Below are 16,930 nucleotides of genomic sequence, written 5' to 3' on the forward strand. Positions count from 1 at the left end.
AGGAATGACTTCCCACAGACTCTAAAGAGATAATGTAAGCTACGTGCTCGACACCCAGTAGGAACACGGCACCCAGTAGGCACTGAGGCTGTTACACCCTCCCCTCCACACCATGAAGGGCGGTAACTCCATTAGTTACGATTCACCTCAGACAACAAATCAAATCCTGGAAGTTCCTCACTGGCCTCTTTGTCCTGCAAGCTCACCATCCTGGAAGCATTAGAATAAAGACTACTCACACCTCCTTGGGTGCCTGAGAAGGGGCTTCTACTTTAGGTGGGGATGGGCTTAATAAGCTCTTTTAAAATCCCTCTCAACTCCAAGATTCTATTAGAATCAAGATCAGCTCACACTCTCACTCCTGACCCATTTTCACAAAAAAGTCAAAACAGCTTTTCATGAGGTAAGTCTTCTGACTTGTGGTCACGAGCTCCCCATAGCACAAGTCCTCACCAGACATGCCTGGACCACAGTCCCTCCTTCTCATGGGTCCCTGGTAGTCTTCTTCTCCAAATCCCCCACAAATGCTCCATCTTCTTTCTACTGGGCCAAGCCATGCAGCTTTTCCTCAAATATGTCTACCCTGCCAGATCCATTATAACCAGCTGCAGGGCCCACCTCCCTCGCAGGCAGTTCAGAGATCAGTTACACTTTTTGGATCATGGCCTCTGGGGTCTTACTTTTCAACCAAAGGGTCTTATCAGAGTATTCATTTCCTCCACACACAGAAGCTTCCTCTGAGAGAAACTTCTCTAAGACAATTTTCTCCATCTTCTCGCACACAACTAAATGACTTTTGTCTCTGGTTTGAAGAGATTGCATTCCCTCCCTGTAAAAAAAATACTGTGTTAACAACTGTTCATGTTTATATAGTATCTTAAAAATCCCTCGGCTCCTGATGATGCTTTTTGTCTGGGCGTTTAGAGCATCTCATAGAGCTGGGCTGCAGCATGGTAACTGGCCCGTAGGTGGCAGCAGCTCCCTTATGGGCTAGATCTGCCTGGAAGTATTTTGAGACTGAGGTTTCAGGTTCTGTGGAATGAACTAGCTGCATATTACTCCGCTTCGGGAAACTCAAAATTTACTGAATAACTTTCCAGTAAGCGGGAGAAGCAGAACTCGATTCCTTCGTCCCAAGGCTCTGGATGACAAAGTACTTTCAGAGTTGATTTATAACATAGATTTCTCAGAGATCCCTTCCCCACAGTCCAACTTAGCCTCACTCAGTTATTCCTTCTAGGCTGTGGTCAGCAAAGGTCCCCAAATCCTCTTGGGTCACATGTCAGGGAAACCTTTAAGGGCAGTGAGACTCCAACATGCAACGACTTTGTTATTAAGACACAGGCGTGGCCCTCCATTGAAAGGAGCTGCCTCCGGCCTCTAGAATGCGGAATGGCTCCTTCTCAGGCAGGAGACAAGGGCCCTCGCTGGACATTGCCTGCTGGTGTCGTCCAGATAGGCGAATCCCTGGCTGCTGATAAACCCTCCTTCTCAGTTAGGACTTCTAACGATAATTGTCATGCAGCTTTGGGCGAAATCAATGGAAACAGACATTGGATGGCACTTGAAAAGCTGTGTCAGCCAACATACTGCCTTCATCTGTGACTGGCCCTCACATGGAGGTGGACTTCCCCAGGAGTGGTTTCCCAACCTCTGTAGCCAGGCAGAGATGGGGGGCTGTAGTGAGTAGAGGGGAAAGTTAGCTGGTAGCCTTTTTAATCCACTTCCGGAAATGGCTCTTAAAGTTTCTGTAGGCCTTTGGGTAGAAAATGACATGCTATGCCGTAGCTCGATGAGTGGTAAACTCCGTATCCCCTGTGCCTTCCTTTGCACGCCGTTCCCTTCTTATACTGCGTCGGCATGCAGTATTATCCCACCAAAGTTGTCAACCAAGCCAGAGAGTGGTTTGTCAGAGAGGAAAGCCATTAGAGTCTCTTTGAAAAGGAGATCTTGTTTTATAATTCTGGAGCACCCAGCCAGGAGTTCGGGGAAGGTACTGCATGGCTGGCTCCTTGCTGTCAGGACCTCTGGAGAAATGCAGAGCCGGAAGGTGACTTGACAACTGCAGAATGGAATCATTCAAAGGTCTGCCTTGGGATTACATGAAGACCAAGCCTGCAGGCCAGAGCTCCTGCATGTGGCCACTCCACATGGCTTAGCTCTCCCACAGCATGGCAGCTTCAGAGTGGCCACACCTTTTATATGGTAGTTCAGAGTGCGAGTGTCCCAGGAAACAAGGAGGCGCCGTGCCCTTTAAGATGCAGTCTTGGGTGTTACATATGAGTGCTTCACCATATTGTATTGCTGAAAGCCTTCTCAAGCCCACATGTACATAAGGAAAGGGGATGTAGACGCCGCCTCTCCGTAAAAGTCGGGGTCCCATTGTAGAAGAGCATGTGCAACGGGAGATCTTGGTACAGCCATCTTTGAAAAATAAGATTTGCTACCCCCCTGTTCATGGACACTCAGAAGTGCGCCTGGATGTCACAGTGCCCTGTGTGTTAGTCATTGTCCATTCATTCATACGTAACCTGGAAGGCAGCTACCACCTCCTCGATTCTTGGAGTCATGGTAGAACTACCTCTTACCCCCAATTCCATGGTCCTCCTCAAGATTTCTTCAGTCTCCCCTTCTCTTTTGCAGAGTCCAGCTGGGCTATGCAAATGCAGGTGTGCAACTCAGCCATTGGGGAGGGGTACAGTTACAGTGCATGTCTCGTGCAAATAACTTAAAACTCATTAAATCTCAGTATTTTTTCCTTCCTTTTTTTTTTTTTTTTTTTTAGTTTTGGTTTGGTTTGGTTTGGTTTGGGTTTGGGTTTTTACCATAGGGCATACACATGTGCCTGGTGTGATTTTCAAGCTGCTGTATCTGGGACCTGAAACTGGGGTTGGCCACGCGGAAGTCCAATGCCTTAACCACTACATCACCTACTGGCCCGCCACTGTACTTTCTAACACACCCACTATACACACACACGCACGTGCACGCACACACACACACATGCACACATTACCTGGGATTTCTTCCCCTTATCGTTTGGCTAGTAGCCCTGTCTTCTATGATTGCTCGTCCACCCGGTCCCCACACTGGAGCACCTCACTTTTCCTCACCCTCCAGTTGCAGAACTAGTTAGAGCTCTGCTTTCCTCCCAGAGGTGAACACTGAGGCTTTGCAATATGCTAAGGGGGCACATGGACTTGACCAAGTCTTGCTGGCTGCTCCGCCATTTGGTACACATTGGTGGGGAACCTGCTGCCCACCACGCACTGGATGGTGTAGAGAACATGGGACTCTATCACACTGTGTGACAGCTGACTTTTTCTAATTGTTAAAAGAATACCTGGAAATATTGTTGCTACATCTTTTGCCTTGACAGAACTGCTGTGCTTCTACAGAGAGTTTGCCATGTACCGTGAGCTCTGCTCCCCCAGCTTCAGTGATTTGTGAGCTCTTTATGTTTGCTGTACGTAGGTAACACCTATGTTTTATTGGCTTTCTGTGTCTTTATAATGACTTACTTTCTTTACTTAAAAGTTTAAAAATTTTATATCACTACCGTAAGTAGAAAACTATAATCCCTTGCCATATATAGAAGCCAACCTTCAAATTAAATTCAATTTTAAGACTACCCTATGAAATTTTAGCTAAATACAGAAACCTGATCCTGTTCCCACTCTAACTTTGTTAAACAGAGAGCAGAGGTTGTATTGGATGGGCATTAACGACAACCTGGCACCATGCTGAGACTTCCTGGTATAATCCAGATACATTCAAGAGGGAGAGTGTTCTCCATGACAGATAAAGTACAATTTAATACCATCTCTGTGTACTATCTGCAATCATCTCAGGTACCACCAGGGATATCCATCTAAATCAGTCAGTATAGCCAGGTTCTGCTGCAGTAACAAACGGCTCTCAAATCTCAGTAGCTTAAAACACAAAGATTATCTCTTACCCATATCCATGGTGGGTTAATAAGGTCTCTCAGCTCTAAGGTCCCAGGATGATGAAGTAATCACTGTCTTGAATGGTGATGGCCACTGTGTCGAAAGAAAAGAAAATATGCTTCCACCCAGCAATTAATATTCACACTTCTGCTCACCATTCCACAGCAAAAGGATCACATACCAACCCTGACTTTATCTGAGGAGAAATACAGCCATGCCATGTCCTGGAAGGAGAGAAAACTGGCATATTCATGAGCAGCATGTTGATTTCTGTCCTGCCCCTTGCCCTGAGAACATGCTTAGAGATGGCTTTTTCTATAGCTCGCTCACACCCAGGCAGAACAACCGCTTACCTTTCCATGGCTATGACCTTATCTATACTTACCTGCCCTCACCCTCTGCTCACTGCTCCCCAAGTGGAGTACCCTCCCCCCCGCCTCAACTCCCATGTTACTGACCCTTCAGGGTTCAACATCTACCTGTTCATGAGCCTTTGTCCGCCCCAGACTGGAAGTGATCTGTGTTTGTATGTGCAAGCTCATTCTCGTAAGGGAATGTCACAGAGGGCCAGGTCTAGAAGGGTGAGCCCCTCATTTTGTAGCAGGGCTTATCAGCCTGAGCACGGCTGATGTTTGGAGCAGGAGCACTCACTGGTAAGGGGCTGCCCTACACTCCACCTTGTCATAAATTTAGAACCTTTGCTCTTTGCCCCTAGATGCCAATGGTGACTCCTCCTTCGACCTTCCAATTGTGACAACCAAAAATGTCACAAGACACTGAATGTTCCTGGGGAGAGGAGGCAAAATTTCCCTTAGTTGTTTTTCAGAGTGCCCAAGAGAGGCTAAATACTGTCCCCATGGTGGCATGGTGAGCTAATGACTGAAGGGGCTGGAGGACCCAGATCCTTGCTCTCTCCTCCCTGCCCCCACCCGGTGTTCCTGGGGTGCTGCATGGGGTTAGGCTGGGCGCATTACTGAGAAACAGGCTAGACTCACATTCTCTTGACACATGCGATGTGCCTATCGAACACTTCCATGAAGACAAATGCTCTCTTACTAAAATAAAACAAAAAAGCATTTCTTGGTCTGTCTGACATTGTTAAATTTTTGATACAGATGAAAGGACAAGAGATATTTCATTTTCCTGAAGCTCAACTACAACAGCAAAGAGTTTACCGACAAGATGGCAATCGACAATGTTAGGACAGAGAGATTAGGGAATGCTGGGGATTATGTGAACCTGAAGACTACACGCCTCATTTAACAGGCCAAGTGTTGTAGCTGGTAGTCAGTAGTTTTTAATAAGATAAAATCTGGATTTTAGTGAACGACCTCTTAATTTTCAGAACCTGAAAATTAATTTCATTTTTTTTAAATGTACAAGTCCAAACTACAGGCTACACAGAGTACCAGCTCAGCTCTTGGGTCACATAAATTGGCCACTTCTGTATCACACAAGAGACCGTGTTCTGTACTGTGTAGACATCTACAGTAGCCACAGTTCACACCAGCCCTGGCTGTCAGAGTCACCTAAGGGGCTTTTAAACTGTAGGGTCCCAGACCCTACTGCGGACCTGTTGACCTGACAGCACCCAGTGGGCTCCAGAAACCCAGACTTCTGAAAACCTCCCAGACGGTTCTGCTGCAGCACGTCTTGACAGATTTGGAAACCACTGTGTTAACTCCCCCACTCCCTACTACCTTCTCCTCACGAGACCGTGGGCTTCTTGGAGTGGAGGGGTAGCTTTTCATCAAACCCCAGCTAAACCTAGCACAGGGCTGGTGCTCTTTAAATATTGACTCACTTGAACAAAATGACCAGGAAGACTGAGCCAGTCATGGCTTGCAGGCTTTCCCCTTGGATCTCATGTTTAAATCTCTCTGGTATTTGGTCATAACATTCTCATATCAACTCCAAGGTTGCTTGGAAGAAAGACAGCCACAGTGGGCCCAGAGGCCATGGAGGGCACGCCCCGTGACTGCCACTCTAAATAACATGAGGATCTCTACAGCGTGCCTTTACTTCCAGGAAGGCTGGGTGGACTTGGGTCCCACCAAGCCCTCACTCCTAGACAAGCCCTCTTCTGGCTCCTGAGAGGGCAAACATGGTGGTTGGCCTCTCTAGAGAGAGAGAGGCAGCCACATAACATCATTTAAGTGAATCTAGAGAATGTCAACTCTACTCACACCTCAGTCTAGCAGTTCCATGTGGGAACTTCCTTTCTGGATGTTAGGACAAAGGCACAAAGATTTCAGGGGCAAGAGTGTGCAGCACTGTTTGAAGTAGTGGCATGAGGGGCACAACCTAAGTGTGCACCAACAGGACACGGATGAGTGAGACTGACTGCAGTCTGCACGTATGGCCAGAGACCAACCAGCCTTTCCGAGGACTGGCTAGACCCACTCTATTCAAAGAGGCCCCTCAGTTCATCTCTGCCATTGCAATCGTGCATGCTCTCCACAGCCATTCCCACCATTTGCATTTTAAGTGAGTTGAAGTTTGAAACTCTTACGTTATCGTTTCCCCAGCAATAAGCATTTCACATGCCTTGTGAACAGACCTGTAGGTACTCACACCAAAAGATGTTCCTGGTTGCCACCAGGTTTCCCCAGAAAGCAGAGGGCACCTCCAGTGTGTAGAAAGATAAGAAAATGGTGTCATGACAGGGCCAGGCACAGTGCTGGGACAGGGGTAAAGGAACAAGCAGGGGCAGTGAAAGACCCGAGGAACAGAAACACAGGAGCCACTGCCACACTGGCCTCAGGGGCCGGGGAGGGGACATGGTCGCTGGATTCTAGCCGGAGCTGGAGCTGTGGGAGAAGGGCCCAACAAGGTCTGTGACCTCAGATGGCCTCAGAAGAGTCTGGCCACTTTGAGAACCACAGGGAGGTGGGCAGAAGCAGGAGAGGGAAGAAGAAAAGGGGTACTTTGGCCTCTTTCTCTGCCTGCCCTTCCATCTCCTGCTAGTGCCCATCACTGACCACCCAACCCAGAAGCCAGAGGCCATGGGCACCATGGAGATGCTCCCAGATGTGGAGCAGGCAGAAAAGAAGAGAATAGCCCTAGGGCCAGGGTGGGGTTGGGTGAGGGGGGTGGGGAACTGCCACCATAAGTGTGTTTTGCTCCTATTTGTGTAAAAAACTACATGTGGTCAAAGCATTGGTTAACGATGGTGACGTGTTCTGAAAAATGGGGTGTTAGACGATTTTGTCATTGTGCAACCATCACAGGAGGGGGCGCTGGGGAGCAGCCAGTGGACCGTCATGGCAGTGCAGCAGGCCCGAGGGTTGGGCAGGTCTGAGGCCAGTTAGGTGTATCCTGGCCCCAAAGGGTCCCATATGATATATATACCAGGAAGATGGTATTCTTTCTCATTTAGAGGGTTCTGTGCCTCTGAAATGAGACAAGGTTCAGTTCCTGGCTCTGTCACTTGCCTGTGACACTTGGGCAATTTCCCTCACTTCTTAAACCTCAGTTTTCTCGTCTACAAGAGCAGACTGACAACTCCTATCTTGCAGGTTGCTCCCAGGATTAAATGAGATGTTCGCACAGTACCTGGTGCCTACTAGACGCCCAGCAGGTCACCTGGATTCATTCTTGCTGTTGCTGTGGACCAAGCGCACAGCGGATGCTAACCTGGGTCCATCTTCTCAACTCGGTCCCAGGGCAAGTGAGGTAAAGGCCCGGGGTCCCTCCCATTGGAGGCAGTTGGTGTTGTACATTCTATGGTCACACAGTGTCCCCTCTCCCCAGCCAGCTGTCTAACAGCCTGTAAACAGATGGCGGGCGGGGTGGCCAGTGATATTGAGCAGATGGCACTGAGAAAATCCAGCCGCACTTTCGGGAAAACAAGTCAGAAGCGGGCCATGCCGATGGGGGCCCCACGGACCTCTTCGTCTGTGACAGGCAGCACACGCAGGGAGGCCTCCAAGGGAAGCTGTGATATGTACCAGACCATGGCGTACCGCGCCAAGAACTATCTCCACCCTCAGCTTCCATGGCCCATTGCCATGGAGGCATTTCAGACTGAAGGAGGTCGCCCTGGTAGGGCTCATAGCAGAGACCATGGAGGTCATCAGAGGTCTGGTTTCTCAAACAGCCTCATCAGCTCCCTTCCCTGCGCCCCTGCCTGTCTTCTGGGTTCCTTTCCTGCTTTCTTCACCTGTGTGTTTCCCCTTCCCAGGGCCTTGGGCAGACACATAGCCATGAGGATGTCTGAACACAGAGACGCTGCCCACGTGCTATAGCACGTGGAGTTAGGGGCCAGCTATGGCAGAGTGTCTGGGGGGGTCTTGGGGGGCTAGCTTGGACTGCCTTTCCACCACTCGTCATGCCACTTCCTCCAAGCTCCCCGCTTCCTGTTCTTCTGAACTTGTTCCTTGAACAAGCCAAGCTCTGCCAAGATTCCGTGCCTTTGTGTTTGTCTTTCCTTTGGGCCATGAGCTAATGCAGACGTCATATCCTCTGAGAGCTTTCTCTACTCCCTAATAGGGTTAGTAATCCCTTCCTTTGTGTCCCAGCACTTGGGACAGTGCCGCTCCACAGTACCCACAAGTCTACCACACACACGCACACACAACCCCAACTTTCTTCACTTTCAAAGCTGTTACTAAGATGGTGGATCCTTTTCATTTTCACCGTGAACTAGTGTGGCCATTCGAAGCAGGCCTAGGTTTATGCTAGTACGAATGCTGACCCTGACGCTCAGACCACTCATGTCGTCCACAAATACCAGCGAGAGTAAACACTTACATCTGCAGGGGAAGTATGGTCGCATGTATTAGCTTTATCCCACTAAGTAACAACTATTATTGTCCTTGTTTTATACCTAAGAAATCCAAAGGCTAGAGAGGAAAGATGGTTTTTTCAGACACTCAGCTTGTGAGTGCCGGCCTGGCTGGCAAACCCAGGCGTGAATCCCCAGAACTGCCTCAACTTCCAGGCACCCCACTCCCTAGGTAAGGAGAACCTTTCCTGCACACCGCTATGTGTGCATCCTAGCGGCCGAGCAGGGGCAGAGCCAACGCTCTCACGGGGACATGGAGCAATAGCGTCTCTGGGGATCTGTTCCCCATGGACAGAAATGGCCTCCGTCTTCTCATTCTGAAGCCCCTTCCGCTGCCCTCAATCCTTATTACTCCGTGTGCCCACTAGAAAGCACTTTGTCCCCACACCTCTGTGGCCATCGGTTCAAAACGCCCAGTGATATTCCAACACCTTAGCACCTTCGCCGGCAGTTGCTCAGGCCCACACTGACCCCCTTTCTCTCCTGCTGCACCCAGTAGGCTTGGGAGCGAAAGGAGATGAGCCGGCTGGAATCTGAGCGGTGGTTTAGGTTTGGCCGGTCGGCCGAGGGCCGGTGCTGCCACTTGCTACCCTTGTTACCTTGGGCAAGTACGCTCTTTCCCGGCTCTCACTTCTCTCCACATCACAGACAATATTGGGCTGTTGGAAAAGTCATGGTGTGTTTTTCCATATTTTCTATGCAAATCTGTGTCATGAATTTTTCGAGACCCATATTGTTGGGCTTTTGTAATGAAAAAAGATACTTAATGCACCAAAATTTTAGTGCAGGCCTTCTCACGTAGTAAGTGCTCTCTAAATGCTACCTTAGAACATTTCAAACGTGCTTATGGGCCAGGCAGCCTGTATAGCAGAATGGCATAAGGGGGAGGCCAAGACCCACAGCAGTCCAAGTCATCTGGGTGGGACGTGCTGGTGCCAAGGTGGGAAGCACCAGAAGACCAGCATTCGTGCATCGCAGGCCACCGATGAGGTTGTGGCTCACCTAACTCTTGGCTCATGCTATTCTGTGCGTGTTGCCCACATGTGGTTTATACTGAAATTGTCATTCACATGGATTAACTTTGTATCCTCCAGCTCAAAGTCTTGAAGTCGTCTCAAGTATTACTACAAGGCAGTCATGGGTCTATCTCCACTTCCACACTGCGTCACTGATGGCTGTGCTTCACTGTGCTCAGCTAAGGGTCTGTTTTTTTATTTCATATACAGAAGAGGAAGAAGGTGGAAGAGAGCAAGAATTTACAGAGTGCTTTCAAATCCGGCATTTCACCTGCATCTTTTCTGATCCACACGGCAGCTTTTGAAGTGACCATTCTATCACCCCCATCTTACAGACTGGAAAACTAAGGCTCAAAGAGGAGGCCTGCCCAAGTTGATGTAACCAGAGATGACACACCTGGTTGCTGTTACCAGGTTCACTTTGGCCCTAAGCCTCCCCCACATGCCAAAAACACCATCTTCACAGAGTTAGGAAGTTTCTAAAGAAGAATATCCTGTTCCCCCATTACAGAAGAAAATGAGATTGGGCCCAGAATGGTTTCTATATTTTCATCTAACTCAGCCCCCGCCACCTATCTGATAATCTCTATCATCAATAATCAGTCAATATATTAATCTAACCTTTTCCATGGGCCAATCATCATATTTGGTTCTCTACATTCCATTCAAGAAGCTGAAATGCATTTGCTTCCTTCATTCCTGCCCACTTGGCTTGTCTCTGGCCTGGAAGTAGGGTCTGAACACTGACAGTCACACCGCCTTTCCTGGCAGCCTCTCCACCTTGGCCTTCCCAAGGCCCTTCTCACCTACCACCTGCCAAACCAGGGACATGCTCCCTGAGGGGCAGAGCTGACCGGTCAGCCCCACCAGACCCAAGTCAATAGAACTCACAGCCCAAGACTTAATTTAGAAACCTCCTCCTGCCACCATGGACCTTGGCGCTTCTGTGTGTGGCTATCTGGCATGGGGATCTCCGCCAGGGTTATTTTAATGCTGACTGACACCTCTGTCTATTCTGAGAGAAGATCTCTAGAGGAAGCAGCTTGTGCCTGGGTCCCAAGACCTGTGGAATGTCACACAGACCATGCACAGCACTCTGGTTGCTGGGTGGGAGCCCCTCGACTGCATGCTCTGCAGAGACCTGGAGAGATTCTTTCTCCTCTCACATGTCCATGGAGAGGGACCTCAATGATCCCAGCTTCTGTGGACCCACATCACTAATCAGTCAATCCAGCAAAACAAACCATAAGAAGCAACCCAGTACTAATGCATGCTACCGCAACACAGTGACCCTTGGGATTTTATGCAAAGTGAAAGAAGCTATTCCATTCAGATAAAATATCCAGAATAGGCAAAAGTGTAGAGACAGAAAACAGATTGCCTGGCAGGGGCCAAAGATGGGGAACAGGGAATGACTGCTTAAAGGGTACAGGGCTTTCTTTTGGAGTGATGGAAATATTTTGAAATCAGAGGTAGTGGTTTCGCAGCATTGTGAGTGCTTAGTTGTGCACTTTACAATGACTCACTTGCTGTGGTGTGAAGTTCACCATAATTTTTAAACAATACCTCAATTACTGCAGAAATAACCTGGTATGGCCAACACGTTACATACACGTATAAGGATATGGAATGACCATAGTAAGAAATCAATCATTTCAGAATAAAAAAGAAACTTAGAGTAGGAAAGGAAGCTGAATCCTGGATGTGGTCTGCTCCCAAGTGAGAAGTCTTTGGGTTTCATTTGATAGAGTCAGTGACTATGAGTCCAACTTGAGATTCCTGGCGATGGAAGTGAAACAGAAGACATGAATTCATCTGAAATTTGCAGTATCCAAAAAACAGAATGGGCTAGGTATTCAGAAACTGCTCTTTTGAAAGCCGGAAGAATTTTCTCATAGTGGTCCCTAAGGGCCCCAGTGGAAAGTAAGAGGCCAGGATTGATGGTGGGATCTCTTTCAGTGGTCTTCCTTCTGGTCACTCACACATGTAGGTTCAAACACCAGCCCTCTTCGGAAAGAAGCAGGCATGACAAAGCTCTACCCCATGCCTTCCAGACCAGAGAAGGAAAAAGGCCCATCTGGAAAAGCATGTATCTATAGACCCCAACGTGAACTAGAAATACCATCTAGACATCATAATGGTCTTCCCACCTGACAGCTGATGGACACCTACTGCTGTGCCTGTTTAGGCCTCAGGGACACAGCAAGCAGCACGGCCAACCTCCGGAAGCTTACCTTTCAAATGCAGTATATGAAACACATGATTGTGAGTAGTGTTCAGTGGACAGAAAAAAGCAGAGGAAGCAATGTCAGTGGATAATAACAAAAACTAAGGCTTCTGGATGAATTCTATGATTTATATGAGTGATAATATCAACCTTTTTGGTAAGAATTTTATTTTTCTTAAATATTTTAATTAAATTATGTTTCAGTTTGATTAATAACAATAGAAAGATTACAATCAGAAGAAAATATAATATCTAAATGTAAAAAGGAAAATGTTGTATTTAAAAAAGAAAGTGAAGGCTTCCAGACTGCCAGGGTCACCAAGGCAGAGATTAGAGGGAGAAGAAGCAAAGGAGAGCAGGTCATGGTAGGTTTGAGGAGGAAGAGGGGAAGGTGGGGACCCAGCTGTACTCTGTCTACTCTGGGGTATCGAGGAGCACAGACAGATGGCCACTAATACGGGGAAAGGCTGGCTTCGAGGATTGAGGGGACATTGAGATATTGGTTCATGCATGGGTACTCAGGTGCAGGAGAGAAGGTTCCCAAATGAGCCAGGCCCTTGTCCGTCTGGTAATATGAGGCAGGAGAGTTCCTACTCTCAGCCGGGGAACTTTTCCTGGCTACATTTCCATGCATCTTAGGCATGTGTACCCAAAGTGATGTTAACTTTTCTTTGATGTTTACCTTCAATATCTGCAAGACCTTTCCTCACATCCAAGGAAACCTGGAGAATGCTGTTGGCTTCATAGCAACCATTTACTGAGCCTCTGATACATGGCAGACCCTTCAGACATCACAAGCACATGTGAGATAAACATCATTAGCCACATATTAAAAATGAGAAAGTTGAGGCTGAGAGAGGCTAGAGTATTTGCATATGGTGACTCCAGTAAATGGAAAATCTAGATTTGAGATCAGGTCTTCTTGACTTTTCAAACTGCTGCCTTTTCAGCTACAGTTGACTGATTATCTGTCTGAGGTCACTCACGGTATGCCTTCAAGGGCTCTAAATCCTGGTTCTCATCTATGTCTCCAGCCAGCTGGAAGATCTTAAGAAAGGTGCTGGATTATACTTTCCTTTGGAAATAATGGAGCTCTCTGGTTTAGGGTTCCCAAAGGACATTCCCTATTACTTTAGTTCCTAAAATTTCTCCACAAGAAAGAGATCTTATGATCAAATTGACTATGACTATGGAAATGTAGCACACTCAGTCTACTTCTCAGTGATTCACAATGTGAGAAAGCCTTTGAGAAAGTTGGCAGTGGAGACCTGTTTAACCTCGTCCAGTCTGGCATTACCCATACCTACTGGGCCATAGACTCCTTTCGGTATGAAATTTCTAAGATCATCCCAGGACACTGGTATCCCCAGGCACAGACTTTGAGAAGCACAAGACTTGAAGCCTTGATTGCTGACTTCCACGTTGTATAGTAGGCTCTGGAAAAAATGTAAATGGTCAAGATAAATGGATCCTGCCCTCAAAGAAATCCTTTTCTGGCAGATGAGATAAACATGTCTACAATGAATTGTAGTGTTATGTGTTAAGTGCCTAGCCTGGTGTGTGCCAAGGGGCAGGCACTTGTTGGATGAGGAAGACCTGGAAGAGATGTCAGAGGAGAGTTCTGAGATGACCTAGGAGGAAAAGTAATATATCCTGTGTGGGTGGGGAGGAAAGCATGGGGTGATCAGGGACCTGACAGAAGAGGTCACTAAGTAGGGTCTTTACAGATGAGCCAAAAAGGGGAGTGGAAGAAGGCATGATAAAGGTTTTGAGCCAAGGAAACAGCTTAGCAAAGTCACAGAATGTTCAGGAAATGGTGAGTAATTTGACAAAACTGCCTGGGAACTGAAGGAGAGAGGAAAAGATGAGGACCCGGAGCTCTCTTAGAGGACATGTTCCCCTGAAAGACTGTGAGCTGGTGTCACAGGAACCCTTACTACCTTTGTTGTTCTTCTTATCTGTGATATATTTAGATTTCCTGATCTAAATTTTCTGACCTCCTCCTACTGTTCTCCATAGGGTCACTCGACCAAGTTTAACCTAGAAAGAGTAGAAAGAGAAGTCAGAGGGGGAAATCTATCCCTAAATTTACTCCCTGCTTACCTCAGTTTCTAAAAGTTACCTGGAGCTCTGCTTATCCATTAGGAATACTTTAGGCTGCAAGTAACGAAAAGTTCAACTAAAATGACTTAATTTTTTTTTTCTTGTGGGACAGAAAGGGCACAGGGTGAAGTGGGAATGCTCCTTTCTAAGGGTTTCCCCCTGCCCTACAATTTGCTCATTTCAAATATCTGGTCCAAAACAATTCAGTCTTCTGATCAACCGAATGCCTATCAGAGCTCATCAGGAAGAGATCATTTTTCTCACATTACCATATAGCTGGAGGTAGGAAGCCCAGGCTACAGTTCAGCTGCTTGATCATGTCAGGATCACTTCTCTTTGACTCTCTTCACCTTTCCATCTTGTTTTTCAAGATGGTGGCTATGGTTCCACATGTATGTCTGTGCTCAAGGTAAAAATAAGGAGGAAAGGAGAAACTGCATACCTCCCAAAGAACTCCCAAAGCTCTGCCACATGTCTGTTTCATCGTCCAGAATGTGCTATACAAAATGCCCCTGGATGGGAACCAGCAGTTAGCATAATGGTTATGTCGCTGGATTCCCACGTAGTCGACCACGGTTCACGTCCCGGACCCGGTGGCTTAGAACTCATGCCGGGCGCATGTGCGTGCGTGCCCAAGATCCCGAAAGGAGAATGGAGGAGAAGGGATTGCGGTGTGACCATCCCCCCTGGGGGGTGATTTCTCGCTTTCTGTCTCTATGTCTCTCTCTCTGTCTGGCGAGTGCATGCGCCCTATAGCGAAAACCTCTCAAAAGAAAAAAAAAAAAACTAATTAAAAAAATGCCCCTGGATGTAAGGATGTCTGGGAAAGAGACATCACTGGGAACTGAATTCATTGCGCTGTGAACAAAATTAGGGTCCTGTCAGCAAAGAAGGAAGACATGAATACTGCATCAGTGTTACATGGTGCGTCTCATCAACAGGCAAGACATTAGGTCATCGGGAAAGACATGGTGCATTTTTCAGGTTTTCTATACAAAATTGAGTCATGACTTTTCCAACAACCCAATAATTCTACTGCCCTCTTGGGTACAGTCCTTGGTAGTATGAGCCCAGAGTCAAAGTTCAGTCCCCATGAAGTGAATCCTTCTTGGATTTTTCTACAAACCACTCAGTTCCCTAAAGGTTAATGCAAAAAAAGAAATTTAGTGTTTGGATGATTTAAAGGGACCCTGTGGGGATTTAAGGATTTTTGTTTGTTTGTTTACAAAGGTCTCATGAAAAGGCACAACTAATTATGTGCCTTAAACATAATACACAGCAAACTCTGACCAGGATACTTCAGAGTACAGGACAGCCTGTGCTCTCTGAGAGGTGACGCCCTGCCTTCCTCAGTAAAGCTGGACACCAGCAGCATCTTTAGACTCTCAGACTTCCCTTGGGATGAGGTGGGGAGGGGATGTCTTGCTTCATGTGAGAAAAAGCTAGAGCTATTTCAAAGGAAGGTTCAAAATAGATACACAAAGAAGGAGCGACACAAAGGCCAGGGAGTGCCTGCTGGGTGTGAAATTACAGTTTTGTCTTTCTTTGATGTTTACTTTGCTGTTTCCAAAAATGTTTTCATAATGAAGGCTCGGCTCCCACTTTTATTCTGCCTGCTCTATGGCGTCTTTATGCTGGGAGAACAATGGCGTGCCTCCACTGTGCGCTTGTTGTATGCCAGACACGGAGCTAAGCGCGTTGGATCTTCCATTTTATGGAGCCTCATAGCAGCCCTAAAAAACTAAGAACTGTGGTCACCTGTCAGCAGCTGAGAAAGCAGCTCAGAGAGGGTGACTGACTTGCCCGCGACTAGCACACAGCAGAGCCGAGCTCCTCACCACCACACACTCAGCTCCCACAGGCTCCTGTCTGAGCATGAGAATGCTAAAGCTTCCCACAGCAGTGCTAAAGGTTGGGCCCTGGCTTTGGCCTTGGGGCGCCCAGTCGCTGAGCCTGGCACAGGCTGAGATTGCTGAGAGATGCTGAGAGATGGGCCCTTCACACTCCTGCCAGCTCTCACCTGCAGTGCCCGGGGCCATGGTCTACTTATCTGCCTTCATCACGCAGGTGATGGCACATGGGAGGGAACTAGTGATGAGCAGGCTGCAGCTCAAGCCGGGCCTCTGCCTGACCCTTTACACAGCAGCAGCCATACAACAGTTCAACAGAAAATCTAGGAGACCGTGAGCGTGACAGCCGGCCCTGCAGTCCAGTAGATTTGAATTTCACTAGCTGCGTGAACTTGGTGAGTTTCCTAACTTCTCTGAGCCTTATTTCACTCTTCGGTAAAATGGTACCGACGTGGCTGGGATGGAGTGAAAGCTAGTTAAGTCATGCACAGGAACGGTCTGGGACAGCGCCTTGTGTGAAGCTCGCTCCGTCACTAGCCACTGTTATCCGACAGCTACTGAGATCACAACTATTTTAAGGATGAAGACACCAAGGAGGCTTGCCCAGGTCACACAGCCCCAAAGTGGAAATGCTAGAATTGGAACCCAGGCCCGAGCTGGCTCTGTTCCTGAGCCAGGCTGCCTCCCTCAGGAGAGAGTGACCCTGAAGCGTCTCTTTTGGAGCCACAGCAAGCCAGCGTGGAGCAGCGCGTGCTGCCAAGAGAGGATTTGCTCTTCCCTTTGAAAGCCAAAACCTCGAGGAATGGGGTCTGGGCATGGTCAGCCCCTGGGCAAAGGTGGCTCTTAGCAGATTCCTTTTCGCTCTCAGCAGCAGCACGTGGGGAGCCTGCATTCCTGGGCCCTGCAGAGGGGAAAGTTGTAACTCACATCCTCCGGAGACGGCACCGTGCGCCCTGTAATATCTCCTGGAGGTGTCAGCACATCATAAAGCATTCCTG

General features: G+C 47.9%; 1 long non-coding RNA gene across 1 annotated transcript in view; it reads right to left on the reverse strand.

Annotated features, from left to right (window-relative positions):
• Positions 1-3,971: 3,971 nt before the first annotated feature.
• LOC114009747 (uncharacterized) overlaps positions 3,972-16,930 on the reverse strand; it is a 28,533-nt gene continuing 15,574 nt past the window's right edge. The window contains exon 3 of the long non-coding RNA XR_003551138.1: positions 3,972-4,043. This is a non-coding gene — a long non-coding RNA (uncharacterized LOC114009747). The remainder of the gene's footprint in view (positions 4,044-16,930) is intronic.

Source organism: Tupaia chinensis, unplaced genomic scaffold, assembly GCF_000334495.1.
Source record: "Tupaia chinensis unplaced genomic scaffold, TupChi_1.0 Scaffold000612_1, whole genome shotgun sequence".
Lineage (NCBI taxonomy): Eukaryota > Metazoa > Chordata > Mammalia > Scandentia > Tupaiidae > Tupaia > Tupaia belangeri.